Raw genomic sequence first — 8817 nt, 5'->3', positions numbered from 1 at the left:
GGAGGAGGAGGAGGAGGAGGAGGAGGAGGATGAGGAGGAGGATGATGAGGAGGATGAGGAGGATGATGATGAGGAGGAGGAGGAGGATGATGAGGAGGAGGAGGATGAGGAGGAGGAGGAGGATGAGGACTGATTATTAATTTAGATGAGGAGGAGGAGGAAGGTGAGGAGGATGAGGAGGATGATGAGGAGGAGGAGGAGGAGGAAGAGGAGGATAAGGATGATGATGAGGAGGAGGAGGAAGAGGAGGATAAGGATGATGATGAGGAGGAGGATGAGGAGGATGATGAGGAGGAGGAGGAGGAGGATGAGGACTGATTATTAATTAAAAAATTGGGAAAATCTCTCAAATGTAAATCTTTTAGAAGAATTGCAGCAAAAACCGGTTTGATGCAAGAATATATATTTTTAACAATATTTGAGAAATTGTCTTTGAATATTACCAGCGTGAACTCTATTGACTTCAATGGATTTAATTTAATTGGTCTAAAAGTGGTCTAAATTTATGAAACCTACACATTCAAAAACTTTTTAATGTAAATGTTAAGTGTAAGTGAAAGGTTAAGTACTGTAAGGTCTTTCATGATGCTGCATATGCTGGCGTGTGAATTTAATAGGTGCTTGATATAAAATAAATGGTGCTTTAAAAAGTCCTCGAATCTGGTGTTCATGACACAGTGGGAACTTCACTCCAGAGCTTTAAAACCCTTCTCAAAACTCACTTATGTTTTGTTAATTGACTGTCTGCCTCATTTATTTCAATTGCATGCTTGCTTGTATTACCCTATCTGGCACATGCACTCTTAAAAATATTAAAAGGTTCTTCACAGTGATGCCATAGAAGAACCATTTCTGGTTCCACAGAGAAGCATTCAGTCAAAGAACATCTCTTTCTTAGCTTCTTATAATCTGAAGAACCGTCTTTAGCCACAAAGAAGCTTTTGTGAAACAGAAAGGTTCTTTATGCAACCATTCAGACACAAAGGTTCTTCTGTGGCATCGTTGTGAAGCACCTTTATTTTTAAGAGCGTGTGATGATCTCTGCTTTATTTGGTTGATCATGTGACTGTATATTTGTATTTGTGTGCATGATATCTATCAACTTTAAGTAAAGCGTCCTTGGGTTTTGAAAGGCGCTATATAAATAAAACATAGTATTATTATGATCTGATGTTGTCACTGTTTTTGCTTTGAATCCTCAGATATAGCAGTGCCTGCAAACCTGGTGTGTGGACTTCACGACATCTGAACGTGAACGAACAACGCCGGCATTAATGTTTTAGTCAGATGATTTTAATTTTACACTGTGTATCGATGTAAAAACTACATGCAGTGATGATTTTTGCATTAATGCACTCTTCTGATTCAGGGTAAATAGACAGATAAAACAGAACAATTATATACTAAACAAACAAAAAAACATACTTTAAGAATATTTTGGGGTTTCATTAAAAACTTGACCGGATCTGTGTGCTCATATCATATCTATAATATATCATCACGCTTGGACTAATGAGGGTTTGTGCTCTTTCAGCATCATTTACACCAAAGCTTTAAATAATCAAGTGCTCTTGTAATGTGAAATGCATCTAATGATATATTTGGTAAGAAAAGTCTGTTTTTAATAAATGTTTTGTCAGTTTTCCGCCTCTTTGGGTGCTCCTGAATGATGCATTTCCACAAACGGCTTCACCGTCAGGACGGACGAGAAAAACCAGCTTGATTTGCAAGTGAAATGGCCTGGAAGTGCATGCTCTCTTCTTCACAACACAGTGCTTTGCGTGAGTGTATCAGTGCTGACGAGTCTCTGATCTGATCTGACGGCCGTCATTCACGTGCAGATGTGGATCTTTGAGTGTTCATGTTTTGGTTTCTGCTGTTAAAGGTCCCCTGAAATGCTTGTTACTCTGTGTGTTGACGTCATTTTAACTGAAACCGGATGAGAGGGCGGGGCATATCAAGCAGCCCCGCCCCTTATTAAAATAGCCAATAGCGTTCGTTTATATCACAGCTTGGGCTAGAGCCGTTTGAGCTCCGTAAAGCCACAATCTCATCCATATTGCTATAAAATATAGCATTCTGTGTAGAATTCAAATACATGTAGTGGTCTGCGGCGACTCGTGCACGTGATCCACTCCGTGCTATCGCGTCTCGGGACCGGAGCAGAGTGTGTGTGCGGAAACCAGACTTCTTTAGTTCCTCAATGGAAAGCATATTTACACTGTTTGAGTCGTTCCCTGTCGCCTATATAGTGCACTACTATAGTCTTGTTTTCCAGGACAAATGTCTTCAAATTTACTTGAGATGCAAAATGACTTCAGATTAAGTCTTGGTTTCTGATTGATTGATTGATTGATTGGTTTTTCCTAAATTAAACAAGGTTCAATCAGTGTATTAAGAAAAATTTACTGAATTCAAAGATTATTTGTCTTACCCCTCTGTCTCATTTTAATAAGTTTAAAAAAAAAACAACAATTTGATTGAAGTATCCTAAATGTAGCAAATGTTGCTAAAGCAATCAATCAATCAATCAATCAATATAATGATAATAAACAGTAAATAACAACAAAGGGGTAACACTTTATTTTAAGGTGTCCTTGTTACACACTACATGTACGTACTATTATAATAGCAAGAAATGATATCGGTTTACCTGAAGTCTTTGTATCTTGTCTAAATAGATGTGAGGTGCTTGTACTGGAAAGTGACAAAAGCACTGAAATGTGTTTGAGTGGCTGCTGTGGCATGAGTGGGCGGGACTCTGCACTGGCTCGACCAATGGTGTGTGTTTGGGGGCGGGGCTGACTGCACGCTTGATTGACTCTGCTTGAGTTCCTCTGTAAACAAGAAGCAGCTCAATGCCACGAAGCTGACAGAAAACAGCAGAGCGAGAGCTTGCGTTTCACTGCACATGAAGACAGTAATGTCTCCTGCCTTTGCCAAATGATGATCATTTGAGGGTCTGAAAGTGTCTAGTGTGCGACTTCAGTGCACTAAAGAGTCCTCCATCTGTTCAGTGTTTTGTCTCGGCTCTGTTATAAATCTCTCTGTCTGTCTGTGTGGCACTGGAGCACCCTAACAAGCTTGAGTGCACTAGATGTGAAAGTCACACTGCGTCTGTCAGTCCCTCAGAAGTGAACGGAGCAGCAGCTAGGGGCCATTCCTCGTATGCACTACCTTTTGAAATATGTGAGGTCAAACTCAGCTGTATTATAGACACAATAACATAACACAATAATGATTGAGTGCTCATTACCTGAACTTAATCGCCTGTTTTGAATTATTGCAATTATCAAACTGATTTGTCTCATTTGAAGAAATATTATTAGAGATAATTGTTTTTTATTCCCTTTTCTTTCATGTCATTCTCCACCCAAAAATTGTCACTTTTTAAAAAAAATATGATCTCTAAAAATTTTAGTTTAATATTTTGTACTATATATCTATAATATTGTGTGTGTGTTATTATATGGTTATTATAGTAAACTAAAAACACTTTCATTACCTGAAACGCTGACTAAGAAAATATTTTTAATTTAGTTTAATTTGATGTACTAAAACTGGAAAAAAAAAAAAAAACATAAAAAAATTAATTATTAAATTATTATTGAAAACTACAATCATTAAAAAAAACTATATAGACAGAATACAAAAAATATATATATATCTGATTGAAAATATGAGTGAAAAGGACTACGGGTGGTTTGTGTTATATTTAGATAAGCTGTGTAGCGTTAGTACTGTTGTGTCGCTGTTGACGCTCAGCGGACATCATGGGCTGTGTTCCAATCCTAGTGAGGCGCGCTATGTAGACAGCGCGCTAGAGCGTCACGTGATCCTGACGCTGACTCCACACGCTGTCTATGTAGGCGGCGCCATAGAGTTAGAGACGCGGCCAGTGTGACACACACACACACACACACACACTTTCTCTGTCTCTCTCTCACACACACACACACACACACACACACTACTGAGTGAAAGTTGGATATCCCGCTGGCCGTGTCGAATCGTATCGCTTCCCGCGAAAAGCCCGTTTAAATCCGCGCTCGAGCTAATTTGTCGTTATTTGGTCGTCCTCGGACTCCGGGACCGTTGGCGGATTTGAGGCGGAAGCTCCACACAGGTGAGATCGGCGCGTTTCTCTCACTTTATCGATAAACCAGACGCGAAACCGACGCGATTAACGGCACGAAAGTATGTAATAGTCTTTAATTATAGCTCAGAATCAGAGGTGCTCATTCCTGACTGAAGTGATTGATTGACAGCTCTGAAATCCCGCCATCTGAACGGACGTTAAACTCTGAGGTAAACTAACTAACCTTAGCTAAACCTTAACTAAACCTTAACTAAACCTTATCTAAACCTGGTAGAAATACTGAGGAGTAAATAACAATACTGTGATCTTTTAATGTAACGTTAGTCAGTATTAAAAACCTTGTAGATGTCAAACTAAACCGCCACAGGTTACTGGTTAATGAGATAGTTTACAGTGAAACCAACACTGAACGTTGAATTAAAATGTGTTTACTTCTGCCAACAGCTTTAGTGAGCTTACAGTAAATATTATAAGTGTTCACTACACTTCTGTAAATCATATTTGATGTCATTATTATGTATAAAGCAGCATTATATCAGCTGTCAGTCACTTTAGAGAAAAACTGTAGAAAATGCAAAAAAAAAAAAAATAATGCATGTAATTTGATTAAAATAAATGTAAATGACATAAATAAAAAATATTAAAATAAGTGACTAAAATAATTAAATAATATACAAATGATTGAAATAAATAAAAATGGCATAAATAATGCATGTAATTTGATTAAAATAAATGTAAATTACATAAAAAAATATTAAGTGATTAAAATAATTAAATAATATACAAATGATTCAAATAAATTAAAAAATGCAAATAGAATATTAAATAAAAAATATTAAAATAAGTTAAAAAAATTACTAAAATAATATACAAATTATTAAAATAAATAGTACATAATACAGTACTATAGTGAATAGAATAATGTGAGAATATTAATTAAAAATTATTTGTTATATATTATATTATAAATTATAGTTTAAAAAAAATTATTATTATAATTATAAAATAAATTATTATTATTATAAATAACCATAAATCTAATTAAATGAATAAATAATGTGATTAAAATAAATAACAATGACTAAAATAAAAAAAAAAAGATTTCAATAAATAATATGTAACTGTAAAGTATAGCGAATAGACAAAAACTCATAATAACGTAACATAATTTTTTCCAAATAATATTTTAGACATAATTATAGTATTAATATTTCACATTATAAATTGAGTCTCCATACATACAAAAAAAAAATAGATAGCTGCCTTTAATATTTTAGGATGATTATATTTGGGGGTCCGTTTTAACTTGTACCGTTGTACAACTGTAATACCATGTTATTTGGTCTTTTACCATAGTATTCTGTAAAGTACCTTGGAATGCATTGGTCAGACACCACGGTAATATTAGAGTAGTCTAAATGATCATTCGCACCATTCACAGGGGTAATAATACCATGGTATTCGGTCATTTACCATAGCAGTATCGTGGTATTCTGTAAAGTAATCTGGAATGCATTGATCAAATACCACGGTAATCCCATAATCTTGGGTCATTTACCTTTGATAGTGTTTAAAGGTCCTTGGAAAGCCAAGTAAGCGAGTGTGAGTGTTTACTGCAGTCACTGCTTCTGTGGCTGGTTTCTCTGTGTATTAAAGTGAGCAGAGCTTTCACATCTGCTTCTTCACCTTATCTCTGCTGGACTTCAGACCTTCACAGCAGATTAGATTGGGTTTGCTGGCGTCACACGGGGCCTAGTCTTAGTTAAGCTAACTAGTCTTTACACACGGCACGAGTCAGGCTACAGGACCGCTTGGGAGCTGTCTATGTAGGCTGCATTATTTGTTATGCTGACTTCTGAGAAACTATCGTTTAGCTATAGAGCAGATACAACTTTTATATTTTATTTTATTATTTTATTATTTTATATTTAGATTTTATTTCATGCTGCCTTCTTTTATAGCCAAAGAACAGATAAAACGTTACATTATTTTATACATTATAATATATTTTTTATTTTTGTTTTATTATAAACATGTTTATATTTAAATGAAATGCATTTAAATATTAAATAAAATGTAAAAATGTAATATTTATTTATTCGTGCATTTATAAAGCAGATTTGTTTTAATTTTTATTTAATATTTGTATTTTATATCATGCTGCCGTCTAAGATGCTGTCTTTTAGATTTTATATTATATTATTTTATATTATTCTGCCTTCTAAGACAACTTCTTTTAGCCAAACACTAGATAGGATTTGTTATTATATATATTATTATTATTTTATATTTATATTTTAAATTATGCTACCTTCTAAGACACTTTCTTTTATATCCAAAGAACAGATAAAACTTTACATTATTTTATATATTATAATATTTTTTTTAATTTTTGTTTTATTACATATGTTTATATTTAAATGAAATAGATTTAAATATTAAATAAAATTTAATATTTATTTATTTAAGAACTTCTTTTAGCCAAAGAGCAGAAAATATTATATTTAATATTTATATTTTATATTATTCTGCCTTCTAAGACAACTTTTAGCCAAACAGCAGATAGGATTTATGTTATTTTATATTATTATTATTTTATATTATGCTGTCTTCTGCGATGGCTTCTTTTAGCCAAACAGCAGATATTATATTATTTATTTTATATTATGCTGCCTTCTAAAATGACTTTTTCAGCCAAAGAGCTGATGCAATTTTTTATTATTTATGTATTATTATTCTTTTATACTTATATTTTACTTTATACTGCCTTCTGTTAGTCCAAGAACAGATACAATTGTATATATTATTTTACATTAATATTTTATAATTTGCTGCATTCTTTTAGCCAAAGAGCAGATAAGATTTTATATTTATATTTTATATTATGCTTTTTTCTAAGATGCTCTCTTTTAGACAAATAGCAGATGTTATATCATTTTATATATATATTATGTTTTTAATATTTTGTATTAGCATCGCACGTTTCCTTTGCAGAGAAGTCGGATTGCAACAATTCTGTTTTGTTTGTCATCTCAACAGTGTTTAGCTGTTAGTTCAAATCTGCCAGGTCTAGTTTAAATCAACAGTACATGTTGTAACACACACACAATAAGACCTGCTTTTGTCATGAAGGCCGTCTGTTTAAACAAGCTATTGTGTGTGTGTGTGTGTGTGAGAGAGAGTGTGTGTGTGTGTGAGTGTGTGTGTGTGTGTGTGAGAGAGAGAGAGTGTGTGTGTGTGTGTGTGTGTGTGTGAGAGTGAGAGAGAGAGAGAGTGTGTGTGTGTGTGTGTGTGTGTGTGAGAGTGAGAGAGAGAGAGAGTGTGTGTGTGTGTGTGTGTGTGTGTGAGAGTGAGAGAGAGAGAGAGTGTGTGTGTGTGTGTGTGTGTGTGTGAGAGTGAGAGAGAGAGAGAGTGTGTGTGTGTGTGTGTGTGTGTGTGAGAGTGAGAGAGAGAGAGAGTGTGTGTGTGTGTGTGTGTGTGTGTGAGAGTGAGAGAGAGAGAGAGTGTGTGTGTGTGTGTGTGTGTGTGTGAGAGTGAGAGAGAGAGAGAGTGTGTGTGTGTGTGTGTGTGTGTGTGAGAGTGAGAGAGAGAGAGAGTGTGTGTGTGTGTGTGTGTGTGTGTGAGAGTGAGAGAGAGAGAGAGTGTGTGTGTGTGTGTGTGTGTGTGTGAGAGTGAGAGAGAGAGAGAGTGTGTGTGTGTGTGTGTGTGTGTGTGTGTGTGTGTTCAGAGGGGCTGTGGTTATTCTGGGAACAGACTCCAATCTCTCTGTGGAAATATGAAACCGGTCTGTGATATTTTAGAAGCCACTTCCTCCTCTGTGTGTCCGTATGTGTTTGGAGCTCCTCGTATCTGAGTTTTATATTTATCTGTGTGCCTGCGAGTCCTAATAAGGACCGGTCTGACAGACAGAGCAGGGAGAGGCTGGGAACGGTTCGGACAAATACGGGCGAGAGTCTGTTCCCACACTCGGCGTCAGGAGCGAATACAAAAGCTTCAGAGTCATTTACACTCAGCTGTGGCCTTGTTGTGTAACAACACCTGCTGGAGAGAAAGCAGTGCTATTGATCTACTGTCTGTCATTCCTGCTTTCATCTTCACAGCCTTTACTGTGGTTTGTTTTGGGGAAAAGAGAAAGAAAATGCTTTTCTGTCCCTTTCTATCCAACTTTTATTTTGCAAGAATATATTGACATGTACTGCTTATTTATTGCTGATTTTTAAGTGTTCTATAGCCAATAAAAATCTAAATATATATTTATAAATTTTAATAATTAATTGAATATATATATAAAGCTAAATAAGTATATAAATACTATTAATAAATATAATATAAATAAATTGTTTTAATAAAATTACACTATTACACTATAATTAAATAAATAAATTATTATTAGTTTTTTTTTTTTTTTCTACCGAGGAATTTACCAATTAATTCTTTAAAAATCCTACAATGTGATTTTCTGGATTGTTTTTTCTCATTTTGTCTCTCATAGTTGAGGTATACCTATGATGAAAATTACAGGCCTCTCTCATCTTTTTAAGTGGGAGAACTTGCACAATTGGTGGCTGACTAAATACTTTTTTGCCCCACTGTATATTTTCATATATTTATAGTTAATAAATACTTTTAAATTATTAACATTTTCTGCCTTTTGTCACAATGATAATTATTATTATACTTGAGCAGTAAATTAATTATTAATTGTAATAATTTAGATT

The 8817-nt window shown here is 34.6% G+C and overlaps 1 protein-coding gene across 1 annotated transcript in view; it reads left to right on the top strand.

The window, feature by feature from the left end:
* LOC107565301 (pleckstrin homology-like domain family B member 3) overlaps nt 1-8817 on the top strand; it is a 14646-nt gene that overhangs the window by 3296 nt on the left and 2533 nt on the right. The gene's annotated exons all lie outside the window — the stretch shown is intronic.

The sequence above is a fragment of the Sinocyclocheilus grahami genome, unplaced genomic scaffold, assembly GCF_001515645.1.
Source record: "Sinocyclocheilus grahami isolate Dianchi unplaced genomic scaffold, SAMN03320097.WGS_v1.1 scaffold992.1, whole genome shotgun sequence".
NCBI classification, from domain to species: Eukaryota; Metazoa; Chordata; class Actinopteri; order Cypriniformes; family Cyprinidae; genus Sinocyclocheilus; species Sinocyclocheilus grahami.
The sequence above is the reverse complement of the archived record's forward strand: the minus strand, read 5'-3'. Positions and strand labels throughout refer to the sequence as shown.